The sequence below is a fragment of the Macrotis lagotis genome, chromosome 5 (genome assembly GCF_037893015.1).
Source record: "Macrotis lagotis isolate mMagLag1 chromosome 5, bilby.v1.9.chrom.fasta, whole genome shotgun sequence".
Taxonomy (NCBI): domain Eukaryota; kingdom Metazoa; phylum Chordata; class Mammalia; order Peramelemorphia; family Peramelidae; genus Macrotis; species Macrotis lagotis.
The window spans coordinates 118,953,295-118,970,797 of NC_133662.1; the positions used below are offsets into that span (position 1 = coordinate 118,953,295).

Here is a 17,503-nt window from a genome sequence, read left to right on the forward strand (position 1 = left end):
CAAACCCAGAAAAACTGAGGCTTTCAGTCCATTGGGCTTGTCATCATAAACCACTCCATGCTATCATCAGGTCATGTAAGCCATTGCCATCTTTAAAAGCCATTGTACTTTATTAGGCAACTAGCACCAATTCCTTGTCCTTATTCTACCAACTCACAGTGAGCCATTTATCATTATGGTGCTCTGAGTACTATAATGCTCCACTTAGCCTTCATTCCAAATCTGAATGTACTTTAGCACCTTAACACTGTTAAATGTCATTGGGCAATGGGGCACATTTTGTCTTCATGTTCTATGTGAAGTACTATAGGAAAATGATGGATAATTCCATGGTGATAGGTAAGAAGCAGATGGTGGACTTCTGCAGGATGGAACCCAGCATTAAACTTGCTGAGAGGAATCTTTATGCTCTCTAAATCTAAATATCTTAATTTCCAAGTATGGTATATAAAATTCACACTATTTCAGTGTTCCTATAAGAAATGAGTAGGAAAGGGGGAAGCTAGGTGATGCAGTGGATAGAGCACCAGCCCTGGAATCAGGAATCCTTTAGTTAAAATCTGACCTCAGGCATTTAATAATTGCCTAGCTGTGTGATCTTGGGCAAGTCACTTATCCTCATTGCCTTAAATAAAAAAAATAAGAAATGAGTACAGAAAAGGGAATTTCTAAGCACATATAGGTATTATGTATCAAGCACTGTGTTGAAGAATTAACAAATATTACCTTATATGATTCGTGAGAGGTAGGTGCCACATTATAATCGCTCTTTTAAATTGAGTATGTTGAGGCAGAATTTAAATAATTTATCCAGGGTTAAATAACTAGTGACTGAGACAGGATTTGAATTCAGGTCTTTCTGACTTTGGGTCAGTCATCTAAAAACTCAGCTAGTTGGTATGTCAACAATATCCTGGCAATGATGTTGAAGGCAAAAGGAAAACATATTATTTTCAGCCCCCATTTCTCATATCATGTTTATGTGTGTGTTTGTGCATGTGTAAAACTAGCATGAACTTTGAAAGCCAACTTATTAACCAGCTGTGGGAGTCCTCAAAGCATTGGGGCCAGGGAAAAATTACTCTGTTCTGGATAGATTTGCCCATTGGATCCCCTCCAGAAGCAAATCTGATTCTTTAATGAATAGAATTCTGCCTCAGATTGAGGATGCTGCAGGGAAACCCATGGCAGTGGAAAATGTCCTCTCAGAGTATATGTTCTCTTTCAGCATGAATGAGTGCCTGCTGTGTGGGTACAGAAATAGATTATGAGTCTCTTTTAAGCTGAGTAGCTTTCTTAGTTTGGAATCCAAATGTGCTCCAAATAAAGGTTTTCTGAATCAAAGAAACAATGTTCAAAATAACACCAGGTCTATCAGAATATCACAGTATATCACTATAGGGATACATGTCCCTATGTAGTCTAAAGAAACATTTGTATAATTTTATCCTAATATATGTAATTCAATTTCTTCTCACAAGTTTTCCAGAGTTCTATCCATAATGGTCAAGTCTTTGCATTATCTGCTCAGTCTTTGCTTCTTCACTATTTATTTTCAGGATTTAGTTAATGGGATAGAATTGTAAATACACTATTTCAACATCTTTTTAGGAAGTCTATCCATCTATTATCAATAGATAGATGGAGATAAAGATAGAGATGCATAATGTGCTATATATTTATATATACATATTCAGGCATGAACACACAAACACACACACAACCACACACACATATATATTTTATATATTACATATATATTATATATATTTTATATATAATGTATATGTAGATCCATATATACATCTACACACACACATATAGTTGCTCCAAGGCCTATCTCTGACTTTTTTTTGCACTGAACCACACTAGAGTTTATTCCTTATCTTTTGACAATATGTGTAAGCTTCATTGCTGTTAACATAATTTCTTCTTGGAAAAATTAGTAAGTTCATCTGAATTTGATTATTTTGTCAATTATTTGCTCCATGCACTTTCTGATTATACATATTATCATAATATCATCAGAACCAGGTTTTAGTGTGATTGTGAAATAAGATAAGTTGAATTTCAGTTCCCATATACTTCTCTAATTCTTATCCCTCTTCCACTCCCATCCTTTCTCTCAGCCTTTCTCTCCATGGAGAAGAGATCAATGTCTATCCCTTTCATCAATTTAGATCCCAAAACTTTTATTTCTTTAAAAAAAGGAAAAATCAACATGTGTCCTATTCTACCAGGACTGTTGACATAATCACTTTTCTCATTTCTACTAGCAAAAACTGTAGATCAGTGGTCACCAATAATCAGATGAGCAAAGGGGAGACCTAGATTTCACAGTACCTCCCAGATCACCAACAAAAATAGTCTTCACAACCATCTTCTGGGTAGGAAAGTGCTCTGGAGATAAGGTTAGTTTCCCACCACAGTTCACCAACTTCCACATACAGGGCAGACAAGTAAGTTTAACTGAATAGTCAAGATACCTTGGAGGAGAGATATGAGGCAACATGTGTCAGACAAGTCAAGACACATTTACCATGCTGTGTGGGTGTCTAACCCTGTCTAACCCTGTCTCCTATCTAACCCCGATGAAGGAAAGCCTAGGACACTAAAATCTAGAGCTTTGGGAATAGCAATACCATTACCTACAATGATAATCCTGGAAAATAAGCCCTATGGAAATGAAGCTTGACATCTGTTCCTACAGGTGCTACAGTCATTTGTACTGAAGACCAAACTAAGAAATTTCCTGCCAACAAACTCCTTGACAGTGTCAAGTGATTCAGCTTCAGAAATGTATATTTTTGTCAGTGGAAAAGACTTTAAAGAAGATGCATTATCATCTGCTTTTGTTCTGTACTCCAAGGACCATGATACCATTCTGACTAGTTTTCAGGTGAAAACTTCAATATAAAACTAAAAATTATAAAACTAGAAAGTAATCTGGTAGAAACTAAATATAGAACAACATCTCTCACAATTTATCAAGATAAGTTCAAGTTGGTTAAATGATCTAAACATAAGGAGTGATATCATAAACAAGTTAGTGGAGCATGAAAGAAATTACCTGTCAGATCTATGAATAGAAGAAGAGTTCATGAACAAACACAATATAGAGAAGCTCAAAGGAGGCAAAATGAATGCCTTAAATTAAAAATTTAACAAACAAACAAAAGTAATGCAGGTAAAAATAGAAGAAAAACTGAAAATGGGGCAAAATATTTTGAAGTAGGTTTCTCTGACAATGATCTTTTCTAAAATACATAGGGAACTAACCCAAAATTATAAGAATAAGAATTAACCCTCAACTGATAATGAAAAAAATAAAATATTTTCAGAGAAAGAAATTAAACATTCAATAGCCCCATAAAAATGCTTTATATCCTTAAGAATTAGAGAATTGTTAATTAAAGGCAATTGAGGTATCACCTTACCCTCATTAGATTGACTAAGATGACAAATGTAGGAGGGGATGGGGCAATATAAGTACACTAATTCACTGTTGGTAGAATTCTGAACTATTTCAACCATTTTGGAGAATGATCTAGAACTCTTATCTCCAACCTACTAAACTTTATTTGTGTCTTTGACACAGTATTATTGCTACTAGATCTATAGTCCAAGATCAAAGAAAGAAGAAAGGAATCCATATACAGGGACAAAATATTTATAGCAACTGTTTTTGATATTAAAGAATTGGAAACTAATGGAATGTTCATTAGTTGGGTAATGGCTGAACATGTTATTTGTGAATTTTTTAAAAAAAAATATTGTATCTGAGGTTATATTTGAACTCAGGTCCTTCTTATTCCAGGGCTGATGATCTATCTATTGTGCCATCTAACTGACCCTTTTGTGGAATCTTTTGCTCCAAAATCTATTTAAGAAACTGATAAATGTCATCTCTGATGAAAACTGATATGAGTTGAACAAAATTCCAGCCTTCTTTCTTGACTGATAGTTGGAAGAACACGAACAAGCTATTTATGATTGTGATGGTATACTATTATGCTAGAAGCAAGGATGAATAGGAAGATTTCAGAAAAATCTGGGAAAATTTATATGAACTAATTCAAAGTGAATATCACCAGAAGAACCATTTATCCACTAATAGCAAGATTATAAAAATTTTCAACTTGAAAGACTCAGTAATTATAATCAATACAATGACCTTCTGTAAATCCAAAGGTATCATAGTGAAAGATGCTATTCACCATCACATAAAAAATGATGTACTCGAAGAAGATTGAGGCATATTTTCTTCTCTCTCTCTCTTTTTTTGAAGGCCAAACTTCTTTTCACAATTCTGTATGATTTCTAATGAGGCAATTTGATTGCTTGGTTCATAGAGCACTAGGCCTAGAGTCAGGAAGGTTGCTGTTGTTTAGTCATTTCAGTGATGTCTGACTTTTTGTAATTTTACTGGTAAAAATACTAGAGAGGACTATCATTTCTTTTCCAGTTCATTTTACAGATAACAAAACACAAGCAAACAGGATCGAGTGACTTGACCAGGGTCACATAAATGGTAAGTATCTGAAAGCAGATTTTAACTCTTGATTCTTCTTGATTTCAAGCCCGACACTCTATTACACAATTTAGCTAGAACTTCTGAGTTCCAATCTGGCATCTAAAACTTAAGAGCTATTCAATCATAGACAAGTCACTTAATCTGTGTTTTTGGAGAAGGAAATGGAAAATCATTTCAGCATCCTTGCCAAAAAAATTTCATAGACAATATTGACAAAATTTGGTTTATGGGATCAAAAGAATCATACACAAGCAAATGATTCAACAACAATAACAACTAGTATTGGATTTTGTTTTTCTTGCCTTCTCAAAGTGTGGAGAGAGAATTTATAGCTGAAAATAAAATGAAATAAAAATATAACCTTCATATGTTTTTTCTGCGATTAGTTTGTGAGTGTTTCAAGAATAGAATCTGTTTAACTTTTCTATTTGTATCATAGAATTTACCACAGTGCTTCACACATAAAAAGCCCTTATTACTTTATTCACTCCTTCAGAGGAATCAAGTGATTAATGTAACTTTCTATATCTATAACATATTTGTATTTTTCATGGTTTTTTTGTTTATTTGTTTAGTTTTTCTTTAACAAGACAATGTCTGACTTACAGAAATGAGGTTAATGTTAGGATTATCAAGGGAGAATTTCAAGTCAGCAGTGGAAATATTTGAAAGTAGTCCATCAGATACCATTATTAATATACTATGCAGACGTATATGGAACACTTTTTTTAATCAAGCCTATTCTGCTCCTCAGTCACCTTTACTGAGTAATAATTTATGTCACACCCCTACCTATAGATGTTTCTCCCTTAGTAAACACATCATGTCTCAAGAATTTATCTGTCATGTCTATGCAGATGCCTTCCAGATTTATATAAAAATTACCAATATGCTCTCATCTTCAGTTCTTCATTGTCAGTTGTCTATTAAATATTCCAAAATAGATGTCAAAGAGCTTTTAAAGTCCACCTATCTGAATGAATTCATAAATTGAACTCCTTATATTTTCCCTAAAACTACAAGGGCAAGTAGGTGGTACAGTGGACAGAACACTGACCCTAGAATCAAGAAGACCTGAGTTCAAATCCAGTCTCAGACATTTGACATTCACTAGGTATGTGATATTGGGCAAGTCACTTAAAAATGACTGCCTCACATCCAGGGTTATCTCCAGTTGTCCTAATTCATATCTGGCCAATGAACCCAGATGACTTTGTAAAAGAGCTCCAATTTACGTGTATGTCTTCTTTGAAAATGAAGGACAAAAAGGAACTCCTTTTTCAAAGGTTCACATTTGTGTCAAAAGCACTAACAACTTTGCAATTTTGCAGGTTCATCATCTCAATATTATCCTTATTCTTTCACACACCATAATTCAAACAGTTGCCAAATTTGGATATTTCTGCTTTGTCAGCACTATGAAAACATCCTCTCTCCATTTCCTGATTTACCAACTTAGTTCAATCTTTCATCATCTCTAACCGAGATCATTCCACCATCCTTATTCTCCCTTTCTCAAGTCTTCACCATTCCACTCCATCTTAAAATTTTCATTAAGTCCAAATCTAATCATTCATCCCATCCAATTCTAGTAGATTCCTTTTGCCTTGAGATAGATTTAAATTATTCATGCTTCAATGAGTAACTACATGGACAAAACTCACTAATTCTTGAAGCATTTATACAATATATTACATGTTTAAACAATATTTATATTTCACTTAGTAATAACCTTAGAAATATTTTCTATCAAACTTAGCCATCTCCTTCATAATAGTACTACAAAAGAAACTCATTTTGGAGTGGGTTTGCTCTGTGCAAGCCCATCAAAGTAGCGCAGCACTAATTATTGCCTCTAATTATAGCTAAGAGTCAAGGACAAATAAGGAACAGAAGAAAAGGTGCATTGATCACCCAGTGGTTTAGCAACATAGGTATAAGGAAAATAATTTTCATATACTTACCATTAATTTTTTTGCCTTTGATTTAGGTCCTAATTCATAACAGATAAGGCATTTAATTGTTGAATTGAATTGATTTAAGCTGAATTGAAATTGAAATCATAGAGGAATATGCACTAGATGGAAGAAAGTAGTCAGGTCAGGACAAAATCGAAGAAAGAGAGAAGACCCATAAGAAGGAAAAAAGATGGTTAAGGAGGCATCAAGACACAGTAACTTTGAATATTTAAAATGATCAGTTTCTGGAATTAAACCAGAAGTCATCATTTTATCAGTCAAGGTTAGAATCAAGAAAATCTAGGGTGTACATAACCTCATATTTGAATTCTATTATACCTCAGTCTGGTTTATCAAACAGAGAGATACATAGATGGTCAATAGCTTTATTTCATTTAAGTTGGATCTTATTCTTCTTCCTTCTTTGAAATCTCAGAAATCCAGTGAATGAGCAGTTATTATATTAAAAGGCTCTTCTTTCAGGTCTTTCCTGTTGGACATTAACTTTTCTTCAATCTTTAGTCCTAAAGTATACTCTAAAAATAATTCAGTAGCTAATGCTTTCTGGTGTTTATTATAGAGGAGGAGAGGACAAAGATGGATAAAGCATATGGTATATGTTTAACAAATGTTTCATGACTGATTGATTGAATGTGATAAATGGAAAGGGAACCTATCCAAAAATCATTTCACATACCTCAATGCAAATATATTGATTGTTCATCTTTAATTTATTTGAAAGTACTTGCAAAGAATGCTTGAGAGCTAACTCAGTCAAAATCTGATCATTGTCGCATATAAATTACAGTGGATTTCTAAAGTAGATGCATTCTAATTTTCACTGAAATCACCAAATTGATTTGTCCTATTTTTCCTTCTTTATTCCTCTCTAGTACTAGAGTAGAAGGAAAATTCTATTACTTCATATTTTTCATGTCACAAAAATCATAAATCCAATATTTTGGATCTTTTATAAATAAGCTGTTCACACTTTCTTTACAGGAATAAAAAAGATGATATCGTGGAATTAAGAAGATATGTCACTGCTTATTTGTCTTGGAACATACTACTTTCAAGGCAATTAGCAAAATACAAAAAGAAAGCTCTGGAGGAGATGGAAAAAAAATCAATAGCTCTATTTAGGAAATAAATGTCTAAACCAGACTCAGAGAGATGAAATGGACTACATTGTTCAAAAATTAAAATATAAACCAACCCAATAGACAGGAAAAAAGAGTTTTATATGATAAAAGTAAATGTAATTTAATTTCTAGAGCTCTCTTCATTATTATCCCTCCCCCAAAGAAACATATATAACATTATAGCAAAGTAGTTTAATGTGACATTTCAAATTGGATACTTCTATTCACACAGATAGGCATAGAGAGAAGTTTTAAAAAATGATAGGAACAAGGAGGAAAAATGTAGACATGAACAGTATTTGTCTAAACCACATGAATATATATATATATATATATATATATATATATATATATATATATATATATACATATACACACACACAAACAAACATATATATATATGTGAGTATATATAATATACCCAAGGACAAAAGGCATTCATATGACTAATGCATAATTTTAGTAGAAACATTATTGATTATTCAAAATGCCATTCTGAATGATAGCATAATGAATTATTTTCCTTTTTTCATCATCATCTTAGTTTTTCAACTGATAAATATTGAATTATAGCTTTCTTTTAAGATTAATTTGATTCATTTAGGCATCTGTGGAATAATCCCCATACTGGTGTCTAGATATTCAACTTTAGCTTCAATTCTTTGAGCAGAGGGGTTCTAAGAAATTCTGGAACTTTTCTAATCTGGTTTCTGTTCTATGTTCTCATGCATTCTAATTTGAATATAGCTTCTATGTTTCTTTGGGCAACTTATTTGGACTAAATAATGACTGAAATGACTTAAAATTCTATTTTCCTTCTTCCCCCAGGAAGGAATGATGCCTTAGCTCCAATGACTGACCTAATAACAGGGGTATGTTAACCCCTTGAAGGAGAATCAATATTCTTCTCCAACTAAGTTTTGCAGCAGTATTCTCTCCTGCTAAGTATGTTTCCCAAGGTTCAAGGAATGCATGTGTGAGAGAGAACATGGAATAGAGTCTCAATTGAATTTAATTAAAACAAATCAAATCAAACTAACTTGAATTTAATCAATGTGAGCAATAAACAAGTAAATCAGCAGATCTAGATTCAAGTCTTTGATCAGCACATTAACTTTGCCATCTTAGGATAAATAATTTATTCCTACAAACCTCAGATTCCCCAGGTTATAAATTAAGATTATAATATATATATATATATATTTATCTAATAATGATAATATTATTTTAGTAATATTTTAATTAATAGATTTACTTTTTAAAGATTACTTCCTACTTTGACATAAATTATTTTCTCATTTAAACCTGTCAACACTATGTGTAAGAAGTAGGGAAATGATTACCTTCCCAACTTAAGTTTAAACAAAACATGTTCAGGACTTGAAATAACTTCTGAGGTCATAAGCTAGCAAATAAAATTTGGGGATTTGTTTATTTGTTTTTATTTTTTATTTTTATTTTTTATTTATTTTTTCCCAACAAAATGGAACAATAGATTTCAGTAATCAGTTATTGCAAGATTTTGAGTTTCACATTTCTCTACCTTCCTCCCTTCCCTCCCCCTCCCCTGACAAATCAATCTAATATAGGTTATTATTGTATAACTGCTAAGCATAAATCTATATTAATCATTTTGTAAATGAAAAATCAAGTGAAAATGTGAAAAATGTGAGAGAAAATATATAAAAACAACTTTTAAAAATTGAAGATAATAAGCTGTAGTCTTCATTTAAACCACAGATCTTCTCTGGTCAAGGATGGTATTTTCCATTACAAGTTTTTTAGAATTCTCTTTGATTATTGTACTGCTAAAATGAATATCATTGGTGATCCTTATTGATCATCACCCAGTGTTGCTATTAGTATATACAATGTTCTTCGAATTCTGCTCCCTTCACTCAGAATCAGTTTGTGCAAGTTTTTCCAGTATATTCTAATTCTAATTCCAAGATTTCTCATAGAACCATAGTGTTCCATCACATTCATATACCACAATTTGTTCAGTCATTCCCCAATTGATGACATCCCTTCAATTTCCAATTCTTTGCCACTACAAAATGAATGAAAATGAATATATTTGTACAAAATTTTTGTGGTCTTTTATACTTTTTTGTGATCTCTTTGGGAATTGACCTAGTACTACTATTGCTGGATCAAAGTGTATACAACACTTTTGCCCTTTGGGGCACCAATAATTTGGGATTTAAACTGAAATCATCTGAATATGAAGCTTGGACTCTTTCTTCAATTGTTCTCATATAAAAAAACACAATGCATGTGAAAATGCTTTGAAATGTATAAAAAAGAAAGCAAAGGTAAAGTATTAAGACTCTTATCATTAAGGTAAAAGGCAAGATTCACTAGTCCATAACTCTCAGAGGCCACTTATGGAATTTTATGAATAGATTGCACATTGGCTCTTCACCAGAAATCCAACAGTAGCTGCTAGCAATGCCCATTATACGTTTTAACCAAGGATTCTATAATTTCATCCTTCAGCTGTGGTATAACTTTTGGATATATGCCATCCATTCCTGAACATTTATCTACATTGGGTTTGTCAATTAAGTCTAGAACATTTTTTGCATTTGCCACTATCTGATCTATTACTGGTTACTTGTCTACTTCCTAAAGCAATTTGGAAGTAGAAATGTCCTGAATATAATCTTCAATTGAAAAAATAATCAATGTTGGCCTTAGTCCAGTGGCAATATAGAGTTGAAATCATTAGTTGCATTAATAGTCTCTCAGTGCTGCGGTCTTGAATACTTCTCTATGTTTTTTAATAGCAATTAATGTTGTTTGGGAGAGATCTATTATTAAATTTTAAACTCTGCACCCTACTGATCACCCCACTTTTTTGTATAACATTTGAATCTATAACAGTATATTGGAAAATAGAAATATTCTGGTCTTGATTTTATTATAATTAACTTCGTGATGTGCCCAACTTTGTGATTTTGGATAATTTATGGGAGTTGGGCAAAATTTGGTTAGCTAGATTATATAGTGGATAGAACACTGGGAGAGGTGATATGAAGACCTGAGTTGAAATCTGACCTCAGGCACTTACTAAATGTGGGACCCTGGGCAAGGCATATCACCCTGTTTGCCTCATTTTTCTCATCCATAAAATGAGCTGGAGAAGAAAATAATAATTTGCCAGAAAATTCCAAATGGTGTCACAAAGAATGGGACACAACTGACTAAAATATACATATATATGTATATTTTAGTTAATTAGTATATATATATGTGTGTGTGTATTTCCTTCATATATAAATATATATGTCTACATATAAATGCACATATAATATATATACATACATGCATATATATATATATGTATATATATACATATATGTAGAGAAGGAAATTGCAAATCACTCCAGTATCCTTAACAAGATAATTCCAAATAAGGTTTTGAAGAGTCAAATACAAATGCAAAAAACCCAAAACTGAACAACAAAATTCTAACATATTTTGAATAAAAATTTCTAAAAACTTCTAAAGTTTCTTAACTCTCCTAATATATTTAGTTTCTTTTTTGTTTTTTTTCATTTATTTATTTTCATCCATATGCACATGTATATTTTTAAGTTACAAAATTTCCTTCCACCCTGCCTTCCCACCCCCTCCCTTCATAGGCCAGCAGTCAGGTTAGCATTGTACATACATATTTTGATAAACATGTTTACAGATTAGTAATTTTCAGTATGAGGAATTAGAATTAAGGGAAATAGTTACATAAGAGATAATTTTTTATAAAGTGTTCATCAAATTCTAAAGGGTTATTTGTTTTTTTTTTTGTTTACATTTTGTGTTGTTTTGTTTTTCTTCCTCTGGATGGGGATAATAGCTGGTCTAATAGAGTTGTCCTAGCTCTTTGTACTGCTGAGAGGAGCCACTTCCATCAAGATTGTTCATCTCACAATGTTGTTGTTGATGTGCACATTGTTTTCTTGGCTCTGCTTCCTTCATTCAGTATCGGATCCCATAAGTCATTACATGCTTCTCTAGAATCTAACCATTTATGATTTCTTACAGAACAATAATATTCCACAGTATCCATGTACCATAACTTGTTTAACCATTCCCCAATTAATGAACATCCCCTCAATTTCATATTCTTTGCCACTACTAAAAGAGCTGCTATGAATATTTTAAAAATACACTTAGTTCTTAAAGAATGTTCAAGTTCAATGAATCAAACAAGCAACTATACAAGACCCAGTGAATCAGGAATATCTATCTACTAGGACAGGCAGTGGAGATGAACAATGATCTGGGTCACCATATTCCTAGTAGAAAGAAAATAGATACATTTGCAATGAAGAAATTATTAAATTATGAACTCTTATTCATTATAAAATCACTATTTTTTGTTTCTTTTTTTTAACCATTGTAAGTGATCTCCTATTGATGCTTTATTTTTCTTTATTTTGAAACTGGTAAAATTAAACTGCAAATTCCATAAAATTAAATTGCAAATTTTCATTAAAGCATTTTAGTAATTTGGAGCTACATAAAATAAATATATGTCTTAAGTCATCTGTGTATAAGAAATGAGGTAAGGGATAGCAATCAGTCTATAAGAACATATTAAGTACCTTCTAAGTGCTAGGAATTCTAAATGCTATATAATAGAGGTGAGAAACTTAAATGAAATAGTCCCTATCTTCATTGAATTTTTATTCTTGATTTGACCATCTCCACTACCATGATATACAATTCCAATTGGAGTTATCATTAATTTCCATGGGTTCAATTATCATTGCTTTATAGATTTATCCAAGACATCTTGTACCTTTTCAGAATGACTACTCATAGATTGTTCTCTTTTGAAAATCTCAAATTGCATGTTCCAGTCTTACTTTAAGAATTTCCTTCTTCTGTGTCTTCATTAATTGTGACTACTGGGGAGATGAATTACAGTACCAGTCAATCAGTAGAAATCAATCAACAGTTGACAGTGGATTAAATGACTAGCTTATAAAATATAACGATGTATCTCTTGATGATGTACATGTGACAAGTAGAAAGCAAGACCTGAGATTTTGTAAGTACTTCAGTTTCTAGAGATCTAGACAAACTTGCTCTTTGAGTGTAATTTAAAAACCATCTAAATGGCACCATTTTAAAACTGTTTGATGAATGAATATTATTTTTTATGAATTTAAATCTGTTCCTGATATATCTTGAGAATTTTACCAAGAAAAACTTACAGTTTTTTGAGAAATATATTCAGTAGTTCAGATAAAAGATAATGAAGGCTTGAAGTAAAATATCAACCTTGTTAGTGAAGAGAAGGGGAAATATGCAAGAAATGATTCAGAGGGAGACTGGAAAATATTTGGGAAGAGAATAATAGAGGATGAGGGAGAATTTAGGTATGACTCTAATGCTGTGAATCTGAGTGACAGATAGCACAATGATATCCCCAAACAAAAATATGAAAGTCATGAAGTAGCTTATGTCAGGAGAAAATCCAATAAATTTAATAGTTACAGAAGTTGAGTTTGAGATGAATATAAGAGTATCCTTTGAAAATGTGGACTTTGAGCTGAGTCTTGAAGAAAGCTAAGGAAGCCATAAGATGGAGATGAGGATGGAGAAAATTTTAGGAATGTAGAACAATTAATAAAAAATGGAATGTCCTGTGTGAAGAATAGCAAATAAGTTCATATTACTAGATTTGAAAATGAATGGAGGATGGAGTGTCTAGATGGTGCAGTGGAAAGAGCACTGGCCCTGGAGTCAGGAGTACCTGAGTTCAAATCCAGCCTCAGACACTTTTAATAATTACCTATCTGTGTGATCTTGGGCAAGCCGCTTAACCCCATTGCCTAGAAAAATTTTAAAAAAATTAAATGGAGGAGAATAAAGTTCATGAAAGGCTGGAAAGAGAAAAAGAAAGTTATGAGAGACTTTAAATGACAAACAATGTTTCATTATATCCCCAATTAGGCATTCCAAAAGTATAAATTGTATGACAATGCATAAGCCACAAAATCCTATATTCTTATCTTTCTCAATTTTACCATTCCATTCTGATTACATTCAAAACCTCAGCACAGAGATTTGACCACTGCATGGCACCATGGTTTATAATTACTTGCTTACAACTCAGATCAACTATATCATGGATTGTGATTGTCACCATCTAAAATATCAAACCCAATGTATATTTCAATTTAAATGGTCATTCTTATATTTGTTTCATGCCTCTAGCTTCTTTTACAAAGTCCATACCTGGGTTTCTGTAATGAAGATTAAAAATTCTTTGACAATTTTACATCTCATTCTCTCTATCCCCAGCTTCCTAGAGAGAATTATTTTGTCTGTTTCTCTCTCTGTCTCTGTCTCTGTCTCTCCAGCTCTCTCTCCCTATCTCCATCTGTCTTTCTGTCTCTGTCTCCCTGACTGTCATTTTATCTCTCTCTGTCTCTGTGTCTCCCTCTCCCTCTGTCTATCTGTCTCTCTCTCACTTTGTCCCTGTCTCTGTCTGTGGGTGTGGGTGTGTCACTCTCCCTTTATTCCAATTTTCTGAATCTGCAATAACTTGCACATGTTTGCAATACAGACTCTGTTATTACTGTACTTTTCATGAAAGTCTTGTAATTATTTTTACCATCTTCCAGTTGATTTCTAAAACTTGAATTGTTCTGCTTCTAAATGCTTTATGATTCAATTGCTTTGGTTTTCCTAATTTTCTTCTTCCTACTCCCTTTGTCTTTTGATTTAGTGAATTTTCTACATATTTGATATTTTAATACTTTCAAAATATGTCCATTTCTTCCTTCTCTCTAAAATAAATGATATTAAAGCTACACAAAATTACTTTGATTTGCTGAACAATTTGATCCATCCAATTCATTTAATTAGGTTGATTCCTGAAGACAATCAAAATCTCTCTCGTGAAAAATGAAGTATTGATCTATAAAGTTTCCTTTTTAAGCAGCAATAGCTATTTAAAAAGTGAGGAAGGAATTAAAAAACTTTCAGTATTAAATAAAGCTGGTAAAACATTTTTGAGAAATCCTGTATATTAAAATTTCATGAGGAAAAATAAAGAATTAATAGTTTACAAATATTTGGAATTTCTAATTACTTATTTAAAGTCAGAAGTAAATCCAGAGATATGCAGTTCACTATGAAATTTAGTTTTAGTTCTGATTATCATTTAAATGAACATCATCTGAATCTTCATTCTTCAAATCAAATAGAATCTCTGCTCAAATTGGGAAATTGCATTTTCTTTTTGAATTGTATCTAAATTCCATCCTTTCTAATTTAAAGGTTAATCATATATATCTAAAAGAGGAAAAAAATAAGCATTATGTAATACTGATTAGTCTTTTTTGGGATAGATTCCAAATTTTACTTTAACAAGTTCTTAGAACTAATTTTTTAGGTTCAACTTTTTTTCTTTCCTTTTTTGTAAGCCATAGAAATTTAACTTTTCCATCTGGTTATTTCCCCCTTTTGCAAAAAATGAAACTATGGTGGATAATTTTCAGTTCTTAAACCTAATCTAAAGAAATCCCCTCGGGGCGGCTAGGTGGCATAGTGGATAAAGCACCAGCCCTGGAGTAAGGAGTACCTGGGTTCAAATCGAGTCTCAGACACTTAATAATGACCTAGCTGTGTGGCCTTGGGCAAGCCACTTAACCCCATTTGCCTTGCAAAAACCTAAAAAAAAAAATCCCCTTTTTCATAACTACCAAGAAAAGGGAATTAGCATGATAGTAATTCAAATACTAAAAAAAGTTTTAATTCATAAATCATTAAAATATATTTTCTTCCCTAAAGCCGATCAAGCAGTAGAAAATAAATAACTTTTTTATTCTGGAAATAAGTTCCACAAGAGACAAAGTTTAGATATGTGTCATTCACATAGGATGATATATATACAATACAAAGCAGAACATAATGAATTTGTTAAAAAGCAAGATGAACTAGCAGTAGACTTGTCAAGTAAACAAACCAATAGATACTGGTGATTATAGGTCCAGAAAGAAAGAAGTGGATGGGAAAATTCTGCAAAATAATGAAACCAAATTTGTTCTTCTTAGGTTTGGAATTGTCAGAGAGAATCTTCCCATTCAGAGCCAGATCACTTGGAGATATTTAATAAAACTTCCTCACAACAAGAGTTGGGTAGGACCGGGTGTGAAGGTACAGAAATGAAAAATCAAGAGTCAAAACTTTTTCAAGTTTTTACTGGTAGATTATTGTCACCAGGCAAAGAAACAGAAAAATTAGAATGAGAAATGCACACAACTGAAAATTGAGAACTTCATTTCTGGACAAGTCCAATAGGGAAATGTAAATCTAGATTTGGCTGCTCAGCAAAGAAATTCAAACCAGAGATAGACTTGGGAGTATTGACAAAGAATCAATAGTCAAAGTTGTGGGAAGAGATGCAAGCAAAGGAGAAGGGATAGACAGCAATGACAGAATCAATAATAGAACACTGGAAAATGACTACATCAAGGGAATAGAAAAATTTAATCAAATTAAGCAAAAATTTATCTATTTTATTATTTTTTCACAAAACCAACTCAGTTTTATTTATTACTTCAATAGTTTGTAACTTTCATTTTTTTAAATTTCACTTTCTATTTTCAGGATATCTAATTTGGTATTTTAATTTTTTCTTTTTTTAGCAATTTTTTTAGCATTTTAGTTGCATGACTAATTCATTGTTCTCCTCTTTCTCTATTTTATTCCTGTAGGCATTTAGAGATATATTTCCTCTAATAAATGCTTTGCCTGTCTCCCTCAAGTTGTGGAATGTTTTCTCATTGTCATTGTCTTGAATGAAATTATTAATTATTTATATGATTTCTATAATATTAACAGTTTCTATGATTTTTACTTTACCCACTCATTCTTTAAAATAAGATTATTTAGTTTCCAATTAATTTTAGGTATATCCCTCCATGACCCTTTATTGCAAGTGATTTTTGTTGCTTCATGATCTGAAAAGGATGCATTCAATATTTCTGCCTTTCCACATCTGATTATGAGGTTTTTGTGCCCTAATACATATGGTTAATTTTTGGATAAGTGCCATGTACCACAGGAAAAAAAAAACTATATTCCTTTCTCTCCCCATTCAGTTTTCTCCAGAAGTCTATCATATCTAACTTTTCTAATATTCTATTCATCTCCTTACCTTCCTTGTTTATTTTTTGGTTAGATTTATCTAATTCTATAGGGGGACATTGAGGTTGCCCCACCAGTATAGTTTTGCTGTCCATACCTTCCTGTAATTTATTTAGCTTCGCCTCTAAGAATTTAGATGTTGTACCACTTGATGCAATCTTCTTCAGTATTGAAATTTTCATTATCTCTAGTACCTTTTAGAGGAATGTTGGTTCCTTCTTTATCACTTTTAATGCGACCTAAATTTGTAATTGCTTTGTCTGAGGAAAGGATTGTTATGCCTGCTTTTTTTTCTACTTTATCTGAAAGAAAATATTTTCTGCTTCAGGCTATTACCTTTACTCCCTGAGTATCTCTCTGCTTCAAATATGTTTCTTGTAACTATTGCAATAGGTCCTTTGTGCCTCTTTTTGTGATATAATTTACCCCATTCTGCTTCCCCTTTCCTTTTTCATTACAATCTTCCCCTTCCCTTTTTAATGTCTTTATTTTTAAAAACATTCCATCAAAATCAACTTATGTCAATACCTTCAGCTTAAGTATACTCTCTAAGAGTTACAGTTCTCAAGAATTATGAGAATCTTCTTTCCACCAAAAGATGTAATCAGTTTAATCTTATTGAACAACAATTTTTTTCTTTTCTCCTCTTTTACTTTTCATTGTATCTCTTGAGTCTCCTGTTGAAGATCAATTTTTCT

The 17,503-nt window shown here is 32.2% G+C and overlaps 1 pseudogene; it reads right to left on the minus strand.

Annotated features, from left to right (window-relative positions):
- The window catches only part of LOC141489357 (epsin-1 pseudogene), a 64,940-nt pseudogene extending 47,953 nt beyond the window's left edge, over positions 1-16,987 (minus strand).
- Positions 16,988-17,503: the final 516 nt, after the last annotated feature.